We start from the raw sequence: 26,887 nt of genomic DNA, 5'->3' as shown, positions 1-26,887 counted from the left end.
CCCTGAGGCTGGAAGGGAGATTATAATAGGAGCTGCTTCTCAGGCCTTCTTAGGGAACATTGTTCCTTCCAAAGCCCTGGGTTCTCAGCTTTGAGTCTGGCAGGAGTCACATCCAGCTGGAAGGAAGCCAAGAGGGTGCCCCACCTCTCCAGGTTCAGAAAAAGGTCACAGGAGCAAAGCAGGCTTGGGCTGGGAAGTGGGTGTTGGGGCTGGCCGGGAGCCAAGTGCTTTTCTGGCCCCCAGGAGGGTGAGCCGGGTCACTGTGAGGCCACGGCCCTGCACCTCCTTCTTCTTCTTTTCAAGCAAAAATCAACTTTATTCCAGTGGCCTCTGTACTGCTTTGTTCTCTGATGGGTAGACAAGGACCTTGCGGGCCACGGGCACTAGCTCCTGCAGGGACCTAGGGCGGGACAGGAAGGGATCTCTACCTGCCTTGCTCTATACCTAGGAGGAATCTTTTTGCCTTCAAAGCTTGGCCTGCATTTTCTGGAATTACCCATCATGTGTGTCTGTTGATTCAAGTGAGAATTTTCTGCAGATTGGGAAATGCCTTGCAGGGTGTGTCTCAGTGAGGGCTCGAGTTCCCCCGGGTGTGCCCCTCTGCTGCCATAGCGGTTCTCATTTTCTTTTCAAATAGATGCCTGGGCAGTCTCCATTCCTCCAGCCTTTTTCATTCTCTCCTCCTCCCCTCTTGCCTCCTTTTCTTTTAAAATAGTATGTACAACCTGAAGGGGAGGAGCTTCTGGGTTGCTGGTAGTTTCTTGATGGGGTGCCGGCCTAGCTTATGATCAGTTTGTGGAAGTTCATGAAGCTTGGCACATACAAAGCTTGTGCACTCAATGATCACTTTTCTGTATGTGAATGTCAAAAATTAATTTTACCTAAAGATTTAAGCTACTTTCCATACTTTTTTTTTTTTTTTTTTTGGAGACAGGTTCTCACTGTATCTCCCAGGCTAGAGTGCAGTGATGCAAACAGGGCTTATTGAAGCCTCCATCTCCCTGGCTCAAGCAGTTCTCCCACCTCAGCCTCCCAAGTAGCTGGGACTAGAGGTGGTGCACCACCATGCCTGGCTAATTTTTAAATTTGTCATAGAAATGGGTCTCGCTATGTTGCCCAGGCTGGTCTCGAACTGCTGGCCTCAAGCAATCCTCCAGCCTTGGCCTCCCAAAGTGCTGGGATTACAGGCATAAGCCACTGTACCTGTCCATACTTTCTTAAACAATTAAGAGTGTTCCTCGCCCACCCCACCCTCCTTTTCCTGCTACATTCTTGCAGACTCCTTTCCATGTGAACCTTGAAGTTTCAAGTGGAGCCTAGTTTGGAATTGTTGGGTTTGCCTCTCACAAGCTCTGTCCTTGGCGTAGTGGCTCCATCTTTATATTAGCTGGGGGCCACAGGTAATTCAGACTCATTTGGAGGGAAAGGGGTCTTCCATTCAAGCTGATGTTGTGGCATTCCATTCAATTATTCATTGACTTATGCAATAAATGAGTGCCATGAGTGCATTGTGTTCATGCATTCATTAAGCATTTGTTATTGAATATCTTATGTAATGGCACATGGAGTTTCTGTGTGCATGGAACTTGAAACCTAGCAGGGCAGAGAAGATGGGCACCTGTCATCATCACAAAGCATGGCATGTAAGAAGTGTCCTCCGGGCTGTACAGGGAAAGGGCTGCAGGAGTCACAGCAGGATGCTGCCCTTTCCAACTGAGCCTTCCAGCAGAAAGGCCACAGTAGAAGTGGCAGGGAGAACAGCGCAATTCAGCTAGGCAGGGGTGAGGGGAAAGAGCATTCCAGAGAGGGAATAGTGTAAGGCAGCCAAAGTTCAGAAGAGTGAAATTCATTCACTTAAGTAGCCTTGAATGGGAGAGGAGGCCCAAGGAGGGTGGGCTCTGGTCAAGCCATGGTGTTCCTGAGAAGGCCATGGCAAGAAACATGGCCTTCATTTGTAGACATTGGTAAATAATTATGAAGAACTAAATTGAACAGGGTGGAAGTGGGAGTAGGTGAGGGGATGCAGTACATCTCTAAAGACCCCCTGCTTTCTTTTTAAAATCCTGGCTTTATTCAAGTATACTTAACATTCCACCCCCACCCCTGCCAGTTTTAATCTTTGACATAGTTCTCTGAGAAATGAAATAGTCTTAACATATTCATTATGTTATGCTAACTGTGCTGATCGCTGTAACAAAATCTCAGTGGCATATTTCTTTTTCACCCTATAGTCCCATGCAGGTTGGATGGAGAGGAGCTGTTCTAATCATTCATTCTGGACCTGCCTCCTTCTAGTTGGTGGTTCTGATTTTCCCTTGGGCCTTGAGTCCTCCATTCAGTCTGAGAATGGCTCACATTTTTGTGCCCATTTTCCATTGGCCAGAACTCTGTCACCATGACCCATCTAACCATGGGATTGGCTGGGAAATACAGCCTATCTATGTGACTAGAGGGAAAAGAAAATAGGTTTGGCAAACCCATAGCATTATGTTTGCCAAGAAAATACTATACATAATAGAACTTTATGAATATGATAAAATTTAAGTACTATCCTACATCTAATTTCACGTGTTATGAATTCTATCATGAGACACTTAGAATTATAGCCTTCCACCATTAGACAATCATTGATGTCATGATTATATCTTGTCTCTATGTTGAGTGGAAGTGACAAGTAAAGGGTTTTACAAAACTAGAAACTGGCAGTCCTACCCTGTTGCCTTTTCCAAACTGTTCTATAACGATGCAGTTCTTCCTTCACTCGCCAGGAAATTCTGTTCTAATCAGACGGTGCACATAACATGAAGAAAGATTAATAGGTAGCTACGGGATTACATTGTTAGAACTTGTCATTGTCAGGGCTAACCCCAGAAATTTTTTTTTTTTTTTTTTGAGACAGAGTCTTGTTTTGTCGCCCAGGTTGGAGTGCAGTGGTGCCATCTTGGCTCACTGCAACCTCCTCCTCCCAGGTTCAAGTGATTCTCAGATCTTAGACTCCCAAGTAGCTGGGACTACAGGTGCCTGCCACCACGCCTGGCTAATTTTTGTATTTTTAGTAGAGACAAGGTTTCACCATGTTAGCCAAGCTGGTCTCGAACTCCTTACCTCAAGTGATCTGCCCGCTTCAGCCTCCCAAAGAGCTGGGATTATAGCCATGAGCCACCGCGCCCAGCCCCCAGAAACTTTAAATTCACACTTTTGAAGTGTTTTGTCAATTTATTCTTCTACCCCATCACTATGAAAGTTTACCATAATAAAAGTTTATTTTTGTGAACTTTAAAAATGAAACTATTTTTTGTAATAGGTTTATATGTACTGTCAGCAGGGAGGGAGACTGGTGGAAGGTCTGTGTGATGTAGTCATTTGGAGACTGGGATGACAGGGGCTCTGCTTTCTTCAACACGTGGCTTTCAAGAAAGCCTCAGGCATCAATACCAGGCCAGAAGATGAGAGTGGAGGATGGTGCAGGAGGTTTAGGGCTGGGTCTAACAATGGGAAATGCCGCTTCCATCAACATTTCATTGACTATTGTGAGAATGGGGGTCGGAGAAATACAGCTCCTGTTTCAGTTCAGCAGTGACTCTACCTATGGTGGGGGTGGGGATGGGGTGGAGACAGAGGGCCGGTCTTTGGTGAATAACTAGTCATCTCTGCCACAGCCAGGCTACCAACTTCTCTTTTTTTTTTTTTTGAGATGGAGTTTAGCTCTTGTCATCCAGGCTGGAGTGCAATGGCATGATCTCGGCTCACTGCAACCTCCTCCCAGGTTCAAGAGATTCTCCTGCCTCAACCTCCTGAGTAGCTGGGATTATAGGCACCCCTCCCCATGCCCGGCTAATTTTTGTATTTTTAGTAGAGACAGGGTTTCACCGTGTTGGCCAGGCTGGTCTTGAACTCCTGACCTCAGGTGATCCACCCTCCTTGGCCTCCCAAAGTGTTGGGATTACAGGCGTGAGCCACTGCGCCTGAACCCAACTTCTCTTCCTAAAAAAACTTACATGTAGTACCCTGACTCTGCCTAAATTAGATGTACTAGACATACTGCTTTTACGAAAAAGAAAGGAAACTTTGCTTTAATATGATAGTTCTAAAATAATTCAATGTTTGTTGTTGGTGATATGATAATATAAATTTGTTGGACTGATAATGTGAGTCCCAGACAGGGGAACAGTGTGGATTATTACATGGTGCCAAGGTCCAAAGGAGATGAAAACCAAAGGTAAGTGTGGTAGTCAATAGGGCCGGTCATGCGTACTCCAATTCTCCTCCTGCAAGAAGGCAGGAGGTACAACTATATTCTCCCACCCTTTGAAATTAGGGGTAATGATGTGATTTACTTTGACCAATGAAATGTGAGAAGAAATTTGTCACAATTTGCCATGTTTCCTTCCCTCTGCTGTGGAGACCTTGGGAGCACTTGTGATGGAACCATGTCTTCCTGACTCCTGGGAGACTGGGGTCAGTAGAAACCCCAGCTGACCCATGTTGGACATTTATGTGGGCAAGAAATACAACTTTGGTGGGTCAAGCTGTTGAAATCTTGGGATTGTTTGTAACCATAGTCCAATTTAATATGTTCTGATTGATACAAAAGATTATTCTTGAAAAAATAGGCTGACATAATATTTTGGATCAGATTTTTATAAGGTTAAATTTCACTTGATAGGATTTGAAATGTAAGGATTTCTTGGGGGTGGAAATTTAGTTGAAATCAACTTTAAGTGATATAAAAAATTCTATTTATTCATTAAATGTGATACTTAATTTAAAAATGCTTCAAAAGTGTGATATTATAAACTCCTTTATTATACAAATACCAGAGAGACAACTAATAATTTATGTAATGTTTAAGGTACAAAATTATAGAAAAATATTAGCAAATTTCTTTTATCAGCAGCTTTTAAATGAGATATAATTTTCAGGGTTTTAGATGTGTTTTTTAGTAAAAGTAAATTATATTTAAATCTTTTTATCTTTCTTTATGAAACTGCTCCTCCTTTCCCACAGGGATTTTGTGTGGCTTTTCTTAGAACCTCCTCCTTCTTCATGGTATTGAAATAACCACAATTAATACCAGATGATCCTATTTCTCCTTTTGTCTCCTCAGTTCTGTTTTGAAAATTCTGTGATTACTGTATTTAAATTGCAGTATCAGTGCTAAATTGCTAACAGTGCCAAGATTCACCGTGGATACCTTATATTCTTTGCCCCCTGTATGCCTCAAAATGAATAAAGATGATGACAATACTAAACTGTGTATATACACCTTAATGTGAGATAATGGGTTATGAGTCTATTTCACAGTACAGAATGAAGTTCAAAGCTTGGTAGGAAACAGGGTGGGGTATACTAATGGTTCACAAATGCCAGTTTATGTCCTGGCTACATCAAAACCCTCTGGGAAACTTGTTAAAAACACAGATTCCTAGGTTTCCCTCCAATTTCCCTGAATCAAAACATCCAGAGAAAGGAGTTGGGGATCTGTATTCTTAACAGTCTCTCTCCGTAATTCTGCTGGGCAGAGGGTCTGCCTCAGCAAAGGGCATAGAGGGCCATTCAGAGGACAGCACATGGAGCAGAGTGCCCTCCTTGTCTTCCATCTGCCATGAGGATATGTGTGTACTTCACTCTGTGCACAGAAGCCACCTTGAGATGGTGGTGGTGACACTGTTTGAGAAGGGAGAAAAAGTTCTGATAGGGAGTTTCAACTTTTTGTTTTTGTTTTGAGACAGAGTCTCACTCTGTCACCCAGGTTGGAGTGCAGTGGTGTGATCTCGACTCACTGCAACCTCTGCCTCCCAGGTTCAAGTGATTCTTGTGCCGTAGCCTCCCAAGTAGCTGGGATTACAGGTGTGTGCCACCATGCCTGGCTCTTTTTGGTGTGTGTGTGTATTTTTAGTAGACACAGGATTTCGCCATGTTGGCCAGGCTGGTCTTGAACTTCTGGCCTTAAGTGATCTGCCCGCCTGGGGCTCCCAAAGTGTTGGGATTACAGGCGTGAGCCGCCACACCCGGCCAGGAGTTTGAACTTTGACTTAGCTAAATATTTACCTCCAAAGAGACCATTTCAAAATTGCTAACACTGAGGTACTTTTAAATGGAAAGTTTAATTTTTTCCTGTTGGTGGGAATGAAGGCCCTGAAAGAAGATGAGATCAGGTATAGAAAATAGATGTGGTTTTTTCTTTGCACAACAGAATCATGGTGTATATAACATCCCTCTATTCTGTAACTTATCATTTCTAAAATTTATTTGACATTAGGATGGTTTTTCAAGTAAAATTTATTGAAAATTCTGTGGAAACTACTGTTCCTTGGAATGTATTTTGGGAAATGTTGCTCCAAATTATTTTGCTTCGTGTGTGTGTGTGTGTGTGTGTGTGTGTCTGTGTGTTCAATGTATATTTATACAATCTTGCAAAGCATTGTCATGCATAATTGGTGGCTCCCCCAAGTGGCAAACTCAAAGCACTATTAGATGGCTGATATGGGGGGTATGATGCCACATTGATTTGAAGATCTCAGCTCCAAAACTGAGATATAAGAATGAACAAACATGGAATGGAAGGTTCAGTGTCTTAGCTTAAATTTCTTAAAAATGATGGATTCCAAAATTGAGATAATTATTTGAATGCAAGTCATTTATTTGGGAAATAATCCGAGGAAGCCTGGTGAAAGAATGAGATGGTGAGACAGAGAAGGGGGAAGTCAACAACAGATATATTGATGACCACTCTGGGCATGAGGACTCAATTCCTCTGGTATCCTCTAAGAAAATAGGTGAAACATGCCTCAGAACTGGCCTGTTGATGGAGAAGGAAGTTGATTATTTATTCTTCATTGGTTGGGGGTTGCTCCTGTGCACATTAATTCTTTGGCATTTCTGGTCTCTCCTAAGCTTGGGCTGAACATGCCACTGGGTAGCGAGATACAGGTGCTTAAGGTTAGAATCTTTTGGTATTTGTGGGTACTGTTTTCTGAAGACTTCTACATGGGGAGAGGGGGATATGAGAGGTTTATTGACAGCATCTGCCATACCCAGGTTAACTCTCATGTTTTAAGGTCACTGCTTCTGCTCCTATTGGCAAAAGCTACCTCTTATATTCTGGGGTTGTGTCATCAGCTGGAACTGCCTATTTTGGCACCAACTATATGATCAGTAGTAGCATGTAATACATTTTCAAAGGACTTGCCATAGAAACAAATTCTGGGGACATCTTTTCATCTTACGTTACAAGAAACAAATGGTGTTTGATAAAAGCTGACCCATCAGTAACTTAAATTCTGAATATAGGATGAAATGTAGACAGGCATTTCATGGCCAAGTTAGTGCTTGAAAGTCCGTCAGATTAGAATCCATCACTGGTGATATCGTTTGGCTGTGTCCCCACCCAAATCTCATCTAGAATTGTAGCTCCCATAATTCCCACATGTTGTAGGAGGGACCTCGTAGGAGATAATTAAATCATGGGGGCAGTTTCCCTCATACTGTTCATGTGGTAGTGAATAAGTCTTATGAGATCTGATGGTTTTGTAAGGGGAAACCCCTTTCACTTCATCCTCTCTTGTCTGCCACTGTGTGAGACATGCCTTTTGTCTTCTGCCAAGTAAGACGCGCCTTTCGCTTGCCACCATGATTGCGAGGTCTTCCCAGCCACATGGAACGGTGAGTCCATGAAACCTCTTTTTCTTTATAAATTGCCCAGTCTTGGGTATGTCTTTATCAGCAGCATGAAAGTGGACTAATACAACTAGTGACCTGTGAAAATGGTCTCGGTCAAATCTAGTCCACTATGCTTAGGCAACCTGACAGGTCATCATGGTAACAAACCTGAAATGAAGTAGTTGACTTATTTTAGCAAACATTTATTGGGTCCTTATGTTTATAATAAAGAGCATACTGAAGGTGATTTTAAAAGTGGTATTACTGAACTTTGGAGCTGCTTGGAATTATGCAGCATGCATTATGAGCCTGTTTAATGTAATGGTTAGGAACATGGACTCAGGAACCAGACTGTCTGGGTCCAAATCCTGGTTCCATTGCTTGCAAGCCTGCCTTGGACAAGTAACTTCACATTTCTGCCCCTTTGTTTATTCTATACAATAGTACCTCCTTATCAAATTCTAAGGATTAAGTGAATGGATATACGTAAAGCTTGTAGAACAGAATCTCACACAGGGTAACCAATAAGTACATTTTAGCCATTAAGTAGCTCCATCTTGGTTTATAGATGAGGGAACTCCAGCCAAGAGATGCTTAGTGACCTCCTCAAGGTTACTCTGCCTTAAACTCATAGCAGAGTTTAGATTGGAACTCATGTCTTCTAATTTCTAGAGCAATTTGTTTTCATTACAAGTTGCTGAATGATGGCAGACGATCTCTACAGTTTAGATGTTTGTTATTATTTGAGAGACAAAGTCAATAATATTTTGAGAGCAATTTAAAAAGATTATAAATGTAGGATAAGGCTGAGTGTGGTGACTCATACCTGTAATCGCAGCACTTTGGGAGGCTGAGGCAGGTGGATTGCTTGAGCTAAGGAGTATGAGACCAGCCTGGGCAACATGGCAAAATCCTGTCTCTACAAAGAACACAAAAATTAGCCTGGCATGGTGGCATGTGACTGTGGTCCCGGCTATTCAGGAGGGTGAGGTGGGAGGATTGCTTGAGCCCAGCTGGTTGAGGCTGCAGTGAGCCAAAGTTATGCCACTGTACTCCAGCCTGGGCAACAGAGTGAGACCCTGTCTCAAATAAAAATAAATAAAAAATAAACATAGTATAAAGTATCACGTAGAATCTATGAATGCTAAATGTAGAAGAAACTAAAAGTAATGTGTGGAAATCATCATGGTGTCAAATTATTATAGAATCTTCCTGAAAGAGAAGAGCCTTGAAGTTTGTTTGGCTCTTGGCTCATGCTTTTAGCAAGCAATGGATTTGACTGGGAAGGTAACATGGGAAAGGAATGTGGATAAAACATTAATGCCTGAGGAGATGGGCTGGATTGTGGGGGTGCTGAGGTTATAAACTGGTGGCTTGAGGTAGGATCTAGGCCCATGTATGTGTTTTGTTTGGCCTACACAGAGTTTCACAAAAATTTGAGTTGGCTATTTTATCAGTGAAGGTTCTTCAGAGGAACAAAACCAGTAGAATATGTATGTGTCTATATATGTATGTATATACGTGTGTGTGTATGTTTATATATGTACAGAAAGCATGCATATATACACATAGAGAATACATACATACACGTGTGTGTATTTAGAGAGAGAGAGAGAAAGAATTATTTTTAAGGAATTGGTTCATGTGATTGTGAAAGCTGGCAAGTTTGAAATCTGTGGGGCAAATCAACCAGCTAGAAATTCAGATAGGATTTTTGTGTTACAGCCTTAAGTCCAAATTCTTTATTCCCTCTTCTCTGGAAACCTCAGTGTTCTGCTCTCAAGGCCTTTAACTGATTGGATGAGGCCTCTGCACATTATTGAGGATAATCTCCTTTGCTTAAAGTCAGCCAATTTTAGATGTTAACCACATCTACAGAATACCTTCACAGCAACATCTAGATCAGTGTTTGACTAAACAACTTGCCACCATTGTCTAGGTGACACATGCAATTCACCATCACGGTTACCAACATTTAAAAAAATCTCTAGATTTTAAAAGGAAGAGTCAGAATTCTAGCTTCTTTTGAAAAATGGAAGATCTGGCAACCCTGAAACTGCAAGTCCTTTAGATGAGGAAGGGGCAATGGTGGGAGTGGGTAGGTTGGTTCCTTTGTGTACTTTAATATGAGTGGCTCTATTTTTCATCTGTTTTATGTTTTGTGCTGCTCAAGTGTTTGAAACTACCCCTTAAGACTAGCATGCCCCTACTGGGAAGTGAGGAGCCCCTCTGCCCAGCCAGCCGCCCTGTCCGGGAGGGAGGTGGGGGGTCAGCCCCCCGCCCGGCCAGCCGCCCCGTCCGGGAGGTGAGGGGCGCTTCTGCCCGGCCGCCCCTACTGGGAAGTGAGGAGCTCCTCTGCCCGGCCACCACCCCATCTGGGAGGTGTACTCAACAGCTCATTGAGAACGGGCCATGAAGACAATGGCGGTTTTGTGGAATAGAAAGGGGGGAAAGGTGGGGAAAAGATTGAGAAATCGGATGGTTGCCGTGTCTGTGTAGAAAGAGGTAGACATGGGAGACTTTTCATTTTGTTCTGTACTAAGAAAAATTCTTCTGCCTTGGGATCCTGTTGATCTGTGACCTTACCCCCAACCCTGTGCTCTCTGAAACATGTGCTGTATCCACTCAGGGTTGAATGGATTAAGGGCGGTGCAAGATGTGCTTTGTTAAACAGATGCTTGAAGGCAGCATGTTCCTTAAGAGTCATCACCACTCCCTAATCTCAAGTACCCAGGGACACAAACACTGCGGAAGGCCGCAGGGTCCTCTGCCTAGGAAAACCAGAGAACTTTGTTCACTTGTTTATCTGCTGACCTTCCCTCCACTACTGTCCTGTGACCCTGCCAAATCCCCCTCTGCGAGAAACACCCAAGAATGATCAATAAAAAAGAAAAAAAAAAAAAAAAAGAGAAAAAAAAAAAAAAAAAAAAAAAAGACTAGCATGGCCATTTTACAATGGAAGAAACCAAAGCCCAGCTTCTCAGCTTGGTTTTGTATGACCAGCTGTCTTAGTCCATTTTCTGCTGCTGTAATAGAATGCTACAGACTGGGTAACTTATACAGGATAGTTTATTTGGCTCATGGTTCTGGAGGCTGGAAAGTCCAAGGGTGTGAGCACCTTTGTGCTGTGTCATTCCATGGCAGAAGTGCAAGTGAGTGTGAAAGACAGTGAGAGGATGGGGGATAAACATCCTTTCATAAGGAACTCACTCCTGAGATAACTAATCCCACAATAATTCATTAATTCATTCATGAAGGCAGAGCCCTCATAACCTAATCACTTGTTAAAGATCCTACCTCTTATTGTCACAATTAAATTTTAACATGAGTTTTTGAGGGAGCATTCAAACCACAGCACTGTCAACAGAAAGCCTTTGCGCACTCTCCAACGGAGTAGTCATGCATTCCCAGAAAATTCTTATCTGGTGAGAAATAACTGAAGTAGTGAGAGACAGGGAGCCAGAGGATCAGTGCAGAAGCCATGCCATTATCCATGTGCAGCATCCATGTCCTAGACCAGATAATGGCTCTGAAAATAGAGAAAGAAAATGAGTAATAACTGTACACAAGCTGAATATCAGTAAGTAAGGAGTGGGCAAGGCAAAGAAATCTCTAAGGTGTCGAGCCTGTGGACTAGGAAAACAATGACACTTTTGGCAGAAATGGGGAAACTGGAAAGGGAGTCCATTTGAAGGGCCAACATCTTTAAAATCACTTATTGCATTGGGGGCTTCCTTTTCTTAATAGTAAAATTACCTGAAACTGGATAAAATAATTTTTTTAAATAATTCACTTTTTTAAAAGCTATACTTCACTTTTATCCATCCTCCATTCCTTAAAACAAATCAATGTTTTACTTTGGCTGTGAGAATTTGCTGACAGCAAGTGCCAGGATAAACCTAGTGTCTGATAGGAATGACTGAAAATTTGGTAATCTTATAAATGTATAATTTTTACCTGTATTTTAGATTCTAAAAGATTTATATAAAGAATTTAGAATCTTAAAGCTTGTAGATAAAAATATACATTTAAAAAATGTAGCAAAATAAGCATAGGTAATATTAAATGAATTAATTTCTTATTAAAGAAAATGTGTGAAATAAATAATACACTTTTAACCTCTGTGATGAATTCTCTAGAAATAGCTTTAATTGGCTCCAATACAACTGCCTTTTTAATATATGTAAATTAGCACCTTGCATAGTGTGCCCGAAGGTTAGCTATTCAATTTTAATATAATTTTCCCTTTAAGTTAGTGCTCTCTTAATTGAACTAGTTTAGAAATGTCCTCAATCAGAATTAAACTCTGCACAATCTCATCCTTAGATAATCCTCAGTTATCCTCTCTCAGAATGCTTTGTTTATATATACCCTAAGTAAGAATACCCTCTTTAACTCCAATATGAAAGCATCCTCTGAACCGATCACTGACTTGAATGGGCTGCATCCTCACCAATACATTGTATATAATATCTTGTCTATAGCTATATGTGTTAGTGTTCTATACAACAACAACATTTAAAGAAGGTATAACTATGCGACCAATTAAAAGACTTTAGGAGAGCAGAGAAGTAGACAAGACAAGGATGAGTGTAGTAGAAAGACTGAAAAACGGAGACTGAATTTTAGGAGATAGCTACAATGGGGAGTTGAAGAAGGGAAATCTAGCCATACAGAGATAAAGAAGAACTACAGAGAGTCAGTCAGAGGAACCAAGAGAACCTTGCTGTCTTAGTCCATTAGGACTACAACAAAATACCATAAACTGGGTATCTTTATTTATTTATTTATTTTGAGATGGAGTCTTGCATTGTTGCCCAGGCTGGAGTGCAGTGGTGCAATCTTGGCTCATTGCAATCTCCGCCTCCCTGGATTCAAGAGATTATCCTGCCTCAGCCTCCCAAGTAGCTGGGATTACAGGCACCCGCCACTATGTCCGGCTAATTTTTTTTGTATTTTTAGTAGAGATGGGGTTTCACTATGTTGGCCAGGCTGGTCTCGAACTCCTGACCTCATGATCTGCCCACCTCGGCCTCCCAAAGTGCTGGGATTACAAGCATGAGCCACCGTGCCCAGCCTTATGTAATTTTTTTTAGAGACAAGGTCTTGCTTTGTCACCCAGGCTATAGTGCAGTGGAGTGATCATAGCTCACTGTAACCTTGACCTCCTGGACTCAGGTGATCCTCCCACCTCAGCCTCCCGAATAGCTGGGACTACAGGCATGGGCCACCAGCCCAGCTAATTTTTTGTATTTTTTAGTAGAGATGGGATTTTGCCATGTTTCCCAAGCTGATCTGGAACTCCTGGGCTCTGCGTGATCTCGAACTCCTGAACTCTGGGATCTGCGTGCCTTGGCCTCCCAAATTATTGGGATTACAGGCCTGAGCCACTGAATCCAGCCAACTGGGTAACTTTAAACAACAGAAATTTATTTCCCATGGTTATAGAGGCTAGGAAGACAAAGATCAAAGCACCAGCAGCTTTGGTGTCTGGTGAGGTTGGTGATGGCAGTCTTCTTGCTATTTCCTCACCTCACCTGGCAGAAGGAACAAGAACATTCTCTGGAGTCTCTCTTTTTTTTTTGAGATGGAATCTCACTCTGTTGCCTAGGCTGGAGTGCAGTGGCTCGATCTCAGCTTACTGCAACCCCACCTCCCGGGTTCAAGCACTTCTCCTGCCTTGGCCTCCCGAGTAGCTAGGATTATAGGCATGTGCCACCATGTCCGGCTAATTTTTGTATTTTAAGTAGAGATAGGGTTTCGCCATGTTGGCCAGGCTGGTCTCGAACTCCTGACCTCAAGTGATCCATCAGCCTCGGCTTCCCAAAGTGCTGGGATTGCAGGCGTGAGCCACTGTGCCTGGCCTGGAGTCTCTTTTATAAGGACCCTAATTCCATTCATGAGGACTCTGCCCCCATGACTTAATAACTTCTCAAAGGCCTCATCTCCTAATACCATCACCTTCGGGGTTCAGATTTCAACATAAGAATTTGGTGGTGGTGTGGGGGAATGGGAGGCAGTCACAAACATTCAGACCATAGCACTGGTGTCAGAGAATCCAAAAGAGAAGAGCTTTCCAAGAGAAGGTCAAAATGGGTGGTGATCAACCAGGTCAGAAACAGCAGATGAAAATGTTGAACAGATCATTGAACTCAGTCGGCAAATGTTTGGTACTGATGTGGAGAGAGCAATTTTGGGTGGATTAACTATCTTCTTGAGATGCAAGTGGATTTGAGAGAACAAAGAAGAGGGAATAAAGACACAGGCTGCAATTCAAAGAAAATTTTACCACCTTTAGCCAAGAGCTCACTGTTGACTCTCTTGAAATGCCTCATTTACTTCAATTAATGACTGAAGCAAACTATTGGTATCTGTAAATTATACTCAAAACAGTGACTTCATATTGTTTCCATTAATTACCCAAGACAGGAGTTCATTAGCTAGTGAGAGCACACTAATGATTTGCCCAAGTAGCTGTAATTGTGGTGTTATTAAAATGCTTGGATTAATATCTCCTTTACCATGGATTTATCTGTTCAGAGATGGGACAGTGGCTGTCAATTACAGAAATAGAATTTTTTTGTCTCTATATCTAGGAATCTTTTTACTCTAAGGCTGGCAGAAAAATTTTAAAAACGAAACAATTTATAGAAGTTATAGCAATTCTCTAAATTGTACCCCATGCTAAACAGTAAGGGTCACCATGGGAATATTCCAGAAATTATCTTTGGAGTCTTCTCACTAGTCCTTCCATTACAGCCTTCTGCTGCATCTGAAATTGCTGGCCATTTTCTCAATTGAAAATATACTCCCTTGGTTCGTTAGTTACCAGCTCTTCTCTGGTTTCTTCTTCTCTGACTGTCCCCCCACATCTCTGACTCTCCCCCAACGTCTCCTTGATTCCTTTTCCTCTGCCAGCCCCTTAAAGGGCGCTTTCTCCCCCCGGGTACAGTCACAGCTCTCTTCTTACTTTGTGCCTCTTCCTGGAAAATCCCAGGGCTTTTCCTGTCACTCAGACTCAGGTGGTCTCCACATGCCCAATTCCTTTCTCCTTAGCTTCATTTCCACATTCCCAGCTGCCTACTGAGCAGCAACTCTGGGAGGTTTTACAGGCAACCTGAACCCAGTATGTCCAAAACCAAGCTCACACTCTGCCCTATCCAGTGCTTCATTCATTCCCCACCAGACCTGCTCCACTTCTGTTGGTTGATGGCATCAACATCTACATGGCCAACTGAGCTAGAGACCTCAGAACCATCGTCAGTGCTTGCCCCTTCCCACCGCGCACATCCAGTTGGTCTCTGAATTGTGGCCGCTCTGCTCTTTGACATTTTAATCTACCTACTTATTTAACTATATTCATTCAACAAATGAGTCTATTGTGTGCCAGGCACCTGAGTGGTGGCAATTAACAAAACAAAGTCCATGCTCTTGGAATATATATCTAGTAGGGGAAGGTAGGCAGTAAACAAACAAAACAAAAAATACACACTGTAATCGTAGCTGGTATTAAGCGCTAGGGAAAAGAAGCAGAGTAAGGGGACAAAAAGTGGTGGAAGGGGATTGCCATTTTAGTTAAATTTGAAACCACCTTAGCAAAAATTATAACTGAGGAAATTATGACAGTGAAAGAAATCAGACATAACCAACTCCATCTTGGTTCTAACCTCTATGCTGTCCTTGTTCATTCCTGGGCATAGGCTGAACTAACCTTGGGAAGGAATATAGTTTGTAGTTTAACTTTGAAACAAAAATGATAATAGCCCTTTCCCCGAAAACACCAAACCAAACCAAACCAAAACCCTTCTTGCCTGAGGACCGGTCTGCCTTTGCAGGTCTAACAAATTAGCTACAAGAGTAGAAATTACGGTTTAGGGGCCATGCAAGCTCTGGCTGCAAGAGTCTCAACCTCCCCAGATTGCTCCTGGGAATAACATCACTGTTGTAAAACCTAAGATCAGGGCTTGAGATATTTTGAAGATCCTCATTCTGATGCACCAGCTGACATTGCCCAGACCAGTAATCTGGCTCAACCAGGTCTGCATCCCATCCAGGAACAGAAGACAGCAATAAAAACTCACTTCGACCCCCTGTGATTTCATCTCCAACCCGACCTATCAGCACTCCCCACTTCCCGAGCTCCTACCTGCCAGATTATCCTTAAAAACTCGGATCTCTGAGTTTTTGGGTACACTGATTTGAGTAATAAAAAAACTCTAATCTCCTGCACAGCCAGCTGTGCGTGAATTACTCTTTCTCTATTGCAATTTCCTTGTCTTGATAAATCATTTCTGTCTAGGCAGTGGGCAAGGCTAACCCTTTGGGCAATTACAAATTGATTTAAGAAGACCTCTCTGATGAGGTAACAAATGAAAACACATCTGAAGCGAGCAGGGAATGATGCTGTGACTTTCTAGACATAATCATGCTCCTGTATTCTCCCTGTCTCTAGCCTTCACCACCACTCCCCCGACAGTTTCCTTTTTTTTTTTTTTTTTTTTTTTTGAGGCAGAGTCTCACTCTGTCGCCCAGGCTGGAGTGCAGTGGCACAATCTCAGCTCACTGCAACCTCCGCCTCCCAGGTTCGAGCGGTTCTCATGCCTCAGCCCTCCGAGCAACTGGGATTACAGGCATGCGCCACCACATCCAGGTAATTTTTGTATTTTTAGTACAGACAGGGTTTCACCATGTTGGCCATGCTGGTCTCAAACTCCTGGCCTCAGGTGATCCACCTGCCTTGGCCTCCCAAAGTGTTGGGATTACAGGCGTGAGCCACCACGCCCAGCCTCCTGAGTTCCCTAACTGGCTTTCAGGCTCCATGCTTCAAACTTCATATTTCTTGGTCGCATATGACCTCTCTTTCCTGCTCTGGAACATCCACTGTGTGGTCCAGTACACTGAAGTCATTAACAGTTCTCTGAACGTCCTACCATTGTTTATTTCCTTAGACTTTTGTGTGTGTGTGTGTGTGTGTGTGTGTGTGTGAGTGTTGTACCTTTTGCCTGGAATGCCCCTTCGTTAACACCTGTGCTGGAAGAACCTTTGGCCTTTCCATATTCTTGTAAACTGCCTTATATTTTTTTCCTCAAATCTAAGGACAGAGAGTAGACACTTCTCCTAGAGTGGCCAGGTTTTGTTCCTGAGTACTAATCAATTTGTATATATATGGCAACAATTTTTTTTTTTTTTCAAACAGAATCTCACTCTGTCACCCAGGCTAGAGTGCAGTGGTATAATCTCGGCTCACTGCAACCTCCGTCTCCTGGGCCGAAGTGATCCTACTGTCTCAGCCTCCCAAGTAGCTGGGACTACAGGCATATGCAGCCATGTCCAGCTAATTTTTTTGTATTTTTTGTAGAGATGGGGTTTCACCGTTTTGGCTAGGCTGGTCTCAAACTTCTGACCTCAAGGGATCCACCCATCTATGCCTCCCAAAATGCTGGGATTACAGGTGTGAGCCACTGTGCCCAGCCATGGCAAGAATTTGATCTGAAACTTCTATTGTAACATCCACCTGGTAGTAAGTTTGTAGAGGTGACCACCTTTCTTCTAATCTGACAGTTGTTGATTGACCAAATTAGCTTAGGTTGGTATGCAACACTGAAATATTGATACCCCTGTCCTATAAAAGCATGATCAAATATTGTTCAGGTTACTTTGGGTTTCAATTTCAGGAAAAAGGGGATTATTTTTCTCAGACAATGTGTCTACACAGGGGCAGTTGCTGTTGATGATGTGATAGAAGATATATCCCAAAGAGTTTATTAATCAACAATAATCTGCATCGCTGCTCTGATTTCCCCTATAAGATAATGCAAGCATAACTTAGCCTGGGGTTTAGAATTACAGACTGAGTGAGCCAAGTTGGTTAATGAACAATGACAAAGAGACACCTTGTGAGATTTGTGAATATAAAACTAAATCCATGACTTCTGGCTTCACTTAGTGTGGAATAATCACTTACATACCCTTGAATGCCATTTTGTTTTGCTCTCCATGTTATTAAAAGACTAATTTTGATTTTCAGACTATAATGGATGTGGAATTGGCATTTCACTTTCCAGATGTGCTATTTGTCTCAGGACAATGCAAGTGAAAAGTGAAGCAGAGTGTGTTAATGGCCTACAGCTACTCTACAGGAGATGTTTGCCTTCCCTCTAATGGACTTAATCACCAATCACTCAGCCCATCTTTAGGAGACCTCCCTGGCTGCTGAGAACAAAGGGCTGCACAGCTTGTCACTCTTCTCATAGCTGGCTGCTTCCTCTTCTGGTTTGCAGCAGTGTCCTGCAGTCTACTGAGAGGCCCCCCAGGCATCTCAAACCAATGGTCCAAAGCTGAATGCAGCATTCTTCTCATTCAAACCCTCTCTTCTTCATGCATGTCCTGTTTCAGTCAATGACATCATCATCTGCCCAGATGCCCATGCCAGAAACCTGGGGATTCCCTTTGGCCCATCCTGCCTCTCACAAACTGCATCTAACCAGCCTCAGGTTCTGTTGATGCTAACTCCGAAATAACTCTTGGAATAGATCCACTTCACTGTGCCCCATAGCCAAAGCCCCAGTCCAGGTTGTCACTATTATACTTAGATGACCCAGTACTACCCAATTTCCTTCCTTTCTTTTCCTTCCAGTAGGATATCATTTGAGATAAAAACACATATTTATTTTATTTCTGTATTTTCCTTTTTACATCCCCTCCATTCAACCATGCACAGTAATGTCTACAGTAAATATCTACCATAAAAAATGGGAGAAGTAAGTTTAGAAAAAAATAATACTTTAACTGTGGGGTGGGTTATTTCATGGTTCATGAAATGTGTGGGGTGAGTCTGTGTAGTAGCTGGCCAGCTGTTCCATGGGTCTGACTATCCTGGTGGTAGTGGTTCACAACAGCTCAAATGTCAAAAGGGCCCATTCTGAGCTCTGTGTCTGACTGGGACTTCCAGGACTATAATGGTGATGGCAGACATTTTCCAGGTTTGTTGGTAGAACTCTCCCCTCTGCCTCCCTGCTCTCTGATCTGGGGTTGCCTGCCATCTATCCATTCATCTGCTCTTCCTTCCATGTCATTCACCAATTCCTCCCAGAATGTGTCAAAATTATCCTGTCTCTGCTAGAGAATGGGGGCTAGATGGAGACCTAGAGTTCATGGTAGTCATGCTATAACAAAATTTTGATATCACAGGTACGTTTTCATGAATTTTTGTTTTGTGCTCACTGCTTTAGGGTAGGTATATAGAAGGTAAGAAATTCTTGATTTTGCTCCCAAAACTTTATCAATAGATTGTGATGTTGACTATGGAAAAAACAACCTGTCTAGGTCAAGGTAATGGGAGAAAAGACTTTACCCCAGATAAAAATACAATCTCCTGCCCCTCCCTAATTCCAACTCCTGGTGGAAAGAGAGAAATGTGAGGGAGGTATGCAAATAAAGTAGAAAGGCTTAGGTTCAGGCTTCTGGAAGTACCCAGGGAGGCAACAGGACCCCAGAATGAAATGCTGCACATACATCCAGGCGGAGGGGGCAAGAGTACCCACTTACACACACCTAGGCCCCATGCGATCTTGGAAAAGAAGCTGATAAATGCAATTCCACTGGTTATAAATAATAGAAAACCTCAAATGTGTTACCTTTCTCAGAGAAATCTTTATTTTGTTTTATCAAATTTGTGTAAAATTATGGTGTAAGTTTGTCACATGCAGATTGTGTAGCAGTCAAGTCAAGCCTTTTAGGATATCTATCACTTGAATAACATACACTGAACCCATTAGAGATCTTTATTTTAATGTGAAGCAAATCAGTCTGTTGTCTTGTAGCTGTAGGCCTGGAGATGAGGTAGGAGAGAAAAGGTGGCTAAAAGGGCTTTCCTGGCTCTTCCAGTCCCTAAGATCAGCCTTCTATGCTGTCAGCACAGGCAGGGGAGGTTTGGGTTAAATGCACAGCGTGGGGCCTTTCCTTCTGATTTGCATTCCCTAGGGAGGTAGAGACTCAGTTAAAAATTACTGAAAAATGAGTCACTATTGCTGATGGGATGGAGTATATTTCTCTTGTGTGTCAGAAAAAAAGTTAGCAACTGTAACTATTATGTTTGTAAAGAACTGAGAATAATCTGAGTAAAACATTTTTTTCAATGGCACCAGGGCTGAAAGTTTTCACTACTGTTTCAGAATCAACGTAGTTCTTTACATTCTTTAATACAACTGAGGTATATCTGGCTGTGAGATGAACTGAGTATTTTCAGTTAGTATATGTCAAATCATGGGAATCGCGAATAACAAGAAATCTCAGAGTCATTCTGAGTGATTTGTGACCTGAGTAGCTAATTTTCTGACCATACGCCTGACAACTCTTAAATATATGCATCTTGTTTATATACTACTAAATTGTGAAAATATTAAGGGTAACTTAGTAGGTAAGATTGCCCACAGGTGTGAAAAAATTAATTACTAACTGCTTCTTGCCTACCAATCATTTAGATAGATAGATACACACGCATACATAATATATGTGTGTGTGTACATATGTAATATTCACCAATTATTTCTAGATATATTTAACTTCTGCATTAATGATAAAACTAAGTATGTACATAAAACTGTAAACTTCACGTGTGTTATTGTAAACATTTCATTATAAAACTACTTCCTTTTTTTAGTTGACACAAATCACTATGAAGCTGCAAATCCATCTTATTTAAATTCTCATTTGAGTAAGTTCCTGTGACTGCAACACAAGTAAGTAGCAGGGTGTCCCCTCAGGGTTGTCCTAATGACAAGAAAGGCTCAGAGCCTCAGTGAAGTCAACTGTGCAACACGTCGCTGGTTAAATGTCTTGGTGGAACATCAAATAGAGTGTAGTTCTTTCCAGAAGTGTGGTCTCACTAAGATGGAAAAAAAAAGCCATCAAAAAAAAAGCAGCCAAGTAAAGATCTTCAGATAATTTTGAACTAAACAATTTGAATTAGATATGGAAGTGTGAAGCCATGCATTACTGGGAAAAATCATGACCAAAATGAAAGCCAGCATTCTACCTCTAACATTACGAATATAATTGCTCCTTAAATGTGCTTCCTTGCCAAAGTGAGGGTGAACAGAGTTTTCGTAATGTAGATCACACTTTAAATGTGTCGGAAAAGCTAATGATACAAAGAATCATGAAGTGTAGCCTTTTCTAAATTGAATACTTAATTGCACATGCAGGATTATGTGTCATCTTTGGTGCAATTATTCGCAGGTTTTCTTGACATAGGTTTCATTTTTGAATGAATCTAAGAATCTATAGATTGTAAGATGAACCATTAGTTTATGTTCCACCAAGAAATAAAATACTGTGACAAATGAACTCTGATATAATGCTTTGTTGCTTATTTTTATATGTGTTGAAAGACCTCCTAGACAAATTTGGACATAGATTTTTACTTTATATCAATCTAATGCAGCAGTTCTCATTAAAAAAAATCTCAGAATCACTTTATACTCTTAAAAGGATTCTGAGATATTGTTTAGGAGCCCCAAAAGCTTTGGTTTATGTGGATTTTATCCATTGATCTTTGCAGTATTGGAAATTAAAATTGAGAAATTTTCAAAACTTTTATGAATTGCTTTTAAAATAATAAATTCATTATACATTAAAATATTTTGTACAAATATGTCGTTAAAATATGAATGTGAAGAGTAGTGTTGCTTTACATTTTTTCATATTCCTTTAATATTTGGCGGAATAAAATTTAGCTGGATTTTCATATATATTTCTGCATTCAATAATTCAATAATAGCCTTTTCAAGAATTGTGAATATTCAAAACTTGACAAATGGTAGTTCCTTAAACATTAGTTGCAGTATTGTTAGCAGTGGCAAATCCACATGGGTTGGCAGCAACCTCAATTCTTGCCTCTTCAGAAGAAAGAATTTGACCAAGGGTCATAAGGCAGAGTGAAAGAGAGACCTAGGCAAGTTTTAGTTACATGCGTCTGTGTGAAGAGACCACCAAACAGGCTTTATGTGAGCAACGAGGCTGTTTATTCACTTGGGTGCAGGCGGGCTGAGTCTGAAAAAGGAGTCAGCAAAGGGAAATAGGGGTGGGGCAGTTTTATAGGATTTGGGTAGGTAGTGGAAAATTACAGTTAAAGGTTGTTATCTCTTACAGGCAGGGATGGGGGACACAAGGTGCAGGGTGGGGAGATCATGAGACTCATTGTCCAGGGGAGGAATGTCACAAGGTCGATTGATTAGTTAGGGTGGGGCAGGAAAAAATCACAATGGTGGAATGTCATCAGTTAAGGCAGGAACTGGCTGTTTCACTTCTTTTGTGGTTCTTCAGTTGCTCCAGGTCATCTGGATGTATACCTGCAGGTCACAGGGGTTATGATGGCTTACTTTGGGCTCACAGGCCTGACATTCCTGTCTTCTTATATTAATAAGAAAAACAAAACAAAATAGTGGTGAAGTGTTGGGGTGGCAAAAATTTTTGGGGTGGTATGGAGAGATAATGGGCAATGTTTCTCAGGGCTGCTTCAAGTGGGATTAGGGGTGGCATGGGAATCTAGAGTGGGAGAGATTAAACTAGAAAGAGATTTTGGGGTAAGGGATGATATTGTGGGATTGTTAGAAGGAGCATTTGTTGTATAGAATGATTGGTGATGGCTTGGATGTGGTTTTGTATGAATTGAGAAACTAAAGGGAAGACACAAGGTCCGAATAAGAGAGGGAGAAAAACAATTATCAAAGGACTAAGAATTGGGAGGACCCAGGACATCCAATTAGAGAGTGTCCAAGGGGGTTCAATGTAATTATTTGCTTGGTTGGTGAGTTTTTGGGCTCTATCCTTGAGTTTTTTTATGTTGTCATATACCAGGCCAGATTGATTTAGGTTAAAAACAACACTCTTCATTTAAAAATATACAGAGTCCTCTTTCAGCAGTGAGTAAGTCGAGGCCCCAGTGGTTTTGGGGGACAACTGCAGCTAAAGAGTCAACCTGGGCCTGAAAGACTGATAGAGTTTGTGATATGTCTGCAGTGCTAGCAGAGAAGTCATTAGAGAGGCTACGGAAGGTCGTGACAGAGGTTGAAATGCCTGCTATTCCAGTTCTGAGAGCAATAGTGGAGGCAGAAAGTCCTAAACCAACAAGCAAGGGAATTAGTGGAATAATCCTTTTTTGTTGTGTCGGTGTCATGAGGGGAACAGGAAGCTGTTCGGTCCCATTTGCAAATTGAATTTTGGGGGAAAGGAAAACTAGTGTGCATGTGCCTGTCCAATTAGCAGGAGGCACATGTTGGTGGATGAGCCACAGAGGAAAAAGAGACCTTGTGTAAGGCAAAACTGGAAGTGCAAAGTGAAAAGGTGAGAGGGTGTACTAAAAGAGGTGTCTTGCACCCAGACTCCTAGGGATCCAGCTAAGGCAGCAGCCGTCAGAGGTTGTAATGGAGACTGATGGGGTAACTGCACAGAGGGGGAGGTTTGATTTTCATGGTGTATGAGGAAACGTTGAGTGTCTATGAGCAATCTCTCACTGGTATTTGTGGGGCTGGGTATGAGCAAACAAGAAGGGCTGGGAGGAGAATCTGAAGAATGAGGGGAAGGTAGCCAAGGATGGAATGAAATACAGGGCAAATGTCTTCCTAAGCAATGGTAACTGCTAATGTTTTTAAGTTTGTCAGTATTGATAGAGGGCTTATCTGTAATGCGGAGCTGAAAAGCCCCAGTGGTTTTGGTAATGTGTGTAGCTGGGCTTTGGAGATGAAGAGTGAAGGAGCATAGAGAAGGTGAAAGGTTACCTAAGGGAATTCTGGTGGGTCTTTGCTGGGAGATGCACAAAGGAGCGGCAACAGGGGTAGCAGTTTGTGTTGTGAGGGGTCCAAATATGGGAGGAGTAGAATTGACATAAGGAGAAAGGTTTTTAAGTAGATGCAGAGAAGAGCATCAGCTTGCTGATATGAAATGTCTGAGGAGGTTTTTCTAGACCTGTCTAGAAAGTAAAGAAGTTCTTTAGAAGAGTAAAGATGAGGGCTGTTAAAGGAGGTTCGGAGATGTAGGGAGACAGGAGATGTTGCCTAGTTGGTATGTAAGGTGGGGAGAGTCGTGTAAACGCAGGAAGAAAGGGAAATGCAAAGCCAGCAATTGTTCGCTAATGAGGGATTAGAAACAGCTAGGAGAGAGTGAGTGAGATTGATAGTGTGGTGGAGATAGCTGGGGAGAGGTAGAGAGTGACTTAAGAATGAGAACGAGAATAAGAGTGAATATAAAAGTAAAGACTAGGACTTCATCCGGGTGGAAGTTTTGGAGGGTGCCCTGCCAGCAAAGATCATCTACCCACTCCAAGAGGGAGTTAAGAGTGGCATTTTGGGGATAGTACCAGGAGATATCTGCTATGATAGTTTGGAGGAAAAGTGTAAACCAGCAGTGTAAACAGGGTCAGGGCATTTATGAGTAGTTGAGAATGGTGAATAGGAGTATGACTAGACAGAAGAGAGCAGGGATGGCAAGTTTTTGGGGCACAGTCCAAGTAGTGGGGGTGACTGCGTAAAGCCCTGTTGCAAAAAGTAGGGTAAGGATGAATAGACCTAATAGAATGAAGGGATGTATTAGGGTCATAAGGGTTATTACTGTTCTTCAGGAATGCGAGTGAGTTTAAGGGAAGTAGGGGAGAGTACTTGCGACTTCCAGGAGGAAGAGGAGAGACCAGGCTGGCTGTCCGATGGACACAGCTTTATTCTGGAATGGTGAACCCAATAGGGAGGGTCCTGTAGACAGACAGCTGTTGGCGTGCTATAGATGACTAGGTAGGGTCCGGTCCATTGAGGCTGTAGAGTTTAAGGGAACAGACTCTTAAAAGAACCGATCATCCAGCTAGGGTGTCTTCATATAGCTGGGAATCTGGAGTAGGCAAGAGAAGATTAGCAGCCTGGCGAATTTCCTGTCTAGCCTCCTGGAGGACTGGAAGATAGTCACCCAGAGGGCTGGTGTCTGTAACAAGATTGGGGCCGAGCAAGAAAGTGTGTCCATATAAAAGTTCAAATGGGCTAACACAGTGAAACCCCGTCTCTACTAAAAATACAAAAAATTAGCTGGGCATGGTGGTGGGCACCTGTAGTCCCAGCTACTTGGGAGGCTGAGGCAGGAGAATGGCATGAACCTGGGAGGCGGAGCTTGCAGTGAGCCGAGATCATGCCACTGCACTCCAGCCTGGGCGACAGAGCAAGACTCCGTCTCTTAAAAAAAAAAAAAAAAAAAAAAAAAGTTCAAATGGGCTGTACCCTGTAGCATCTAGAGGGCAAGCTCTAATTCTAAGGGCAACTGGTAGAAGTACTGTCGAGTCCTTTTTAAGTTGGAGGCTGAGCTTGGTGACGTGTGTTTTTAAAAGACAATTAGTCCATTCTACCTTTCCTGAAGATTGAGGATGGTAAGGGGTATGAAGATTCCACTGAATACCAAGAGCCTGAGAAACAGCTTGGGTGATATGACTAATAAAAGCCGGACCATTGTCAAATTGAATAGAAGTAGGGAGGCCAAATTGGGGAATTATATCTGTTAGAAGGGAAGAGATGACTGCAGTAGACTTTTTGGAGCTAGTGGGAAAGGCCTCGACCCATCTGGTGAAGGTGTTGATCCAAACCAGGAGATATTTAAATTTATGGACATGGAGCATATGAGTAGAGTCAATCTGCCAATCTTGTGTTGAAGTAAATCCATGAGCCTGATGCGTAGGAAAAGGAGGAGGCCTGAGAAAGCCTTGGGGGCTGGTGGTATGATAGACATAGCATTGAGAGGTGATGGTCTTAAGGATGGATTTCCATGAAGTGAAGGAGACGAGGAGCTCCAGGAGGCGAGACAGAGGCTTGTATCCCACATGGAAGTGGTCATGAAGGGAAGAAAGAATGGACTGAGCTTGTGAGGCAGGAAGAATGAATTTTCCATGATCTAAGAACCACTAGCCCTGAGTTGGAAAAGGCTGGTAGAGCAGATTTTCAGAGTAGGTGGGAGTGATAGAGGAGAAAGAAAAATACTGGCCCTCTGGAGTGGGGGCTGGAATATTAGCAGGTGTGGAGGCATTGGCTATTCTTTTGCTGTCCTGTCAGCATAGGCATTTCCTTTTGCAATAAAATCTGTAGGTTTCTGGTGTCCTTTACAATGAATGACTCCAGCCTTGGCCGGCAGGAGAGCAGCCTTAAGGAGGGCTTTTATTAGAGAGGCATTGATAATGGAAGAGCCTTGTGTGGTAAGGAAGCCTCTTTCAGCCCAGATGGCAGCATGGTTATGGAGGATATGGAAAGCATATTTGGAGTATTTGGAGTCAGTATAAATGTTAATGTGCATTCCTTTAGCGAGAGAGAGCCTACGAGTTAAAGCAATCAGTTCGGCTTGTTGGAAAGTGGTGGAGGGAGGAAGTGCAGCAGCTTCGATAATAGAAGTGTGGGACATGACAGCATATCCAGCTTTAGCTGGTGAAAATTGATTGGGTTTAGAAGAACTGCCATCGATAAACCAAGTGTGGTCTGGGTTTGGAATTGGAAGAATAGAAATATGAGGAAAGGGGGAAGATGCCATGTATGTTAGGGAAATACAGTCATGTGGTTCAGGACTTGTGTTGGGTGCTATGTGAGAAGCTGGGTTGAAATTGGGCCCATGGGTAATAGTTACTGTTGGAGTTTCAACAAAGAGTGAATAGAGCTAATAGAGCTGGAGGAGTTGAGCGGCAGACAATAAATGTGAAAGGTGTGAAGAGGATATTAATGCTTGAAGGTTGTAAGAACTGTAAAGGTAATTGGAGCATAGCCTGTGATTTTGAAGGGCTCTGGAAGTATTAAAGTGGCGGCTGCTGCCACACACAGACACGAGGGCCAGCCCAGAACTGTGAGGTCAAGTTGTTTTGATAGAAAGGCAACAGGTCGTGGGCCTGGCTCCTGTGTGAGGACTCCAGCAGCACAGCCTTTTATTTCAGCTGTGTGTAAGGAAAAAGGATGGGACGAGTCGGGAGTTCTTGTGTGGGAGCTGTCTCCAGGGCCTTTTTGAGAGAGTGAAAGGTAGAGTGGGGAAAAGACTTAGGGTCTATGGGATCAGTTAAGTTACCTTTTGTGAGCTTGTAAAGTGGTTTGGTTAGGATAGCAAAGCCTGGTATCTGGAGTCGGAAATATCCAACAATGCCTCAGAAGGAAAGGAGTTGTTTGGTGGTGGGGATTGGGGTCTGGGAGATTAACTAAACACGGTCTGCAGGAAGTGCACA

General features: G+C 42.5%; 1 long non-coding RNA gene across 3 annotated transcripts in view; it reads right to left on the bottom strand.

Annotated features, from left to right (window-relative positions):
• Positions 1-21,667: 21,667 nt before the first annotated feature.
• LOC129135586 (uncharacterized) overlaps positions 21,668-26,887 on the bottom strand; it is a 63,656-nt gene continuing 58,436 nt past the window's right edge. The window contains exon 5 of one of the 3 annotated variants that reach the window (XR_008536555.1): positions 21,668-22,071. This is a non-coding gene — a long non-coding RNA (uncharacterized LOC129135586). Of the gene's footprint in view, positions 22,075-26,887 lie in introns of all 3 variants that reach the window. The other 2 variants (XR_008536554.1, XR_008536556.1) reach the window with 2 other exon arrangements.

Source organism: Pan troglodytes, chromosome 6, assembly GCF_028858775.2.
Source record: "Pan troglodytes isolate AG18354 chromosome 6, NHGRI_mPanTro3-v2.0_pri, whole genome shotgun sequence".
NCBI lineage: Eukaryota > Metazoa > Chordata > Mammalia > Primates > Hominidae > Pan > Pan troglodytes.
This window is presented reverse-complemented; position numbering and strand designations above follow the sequence as displayed.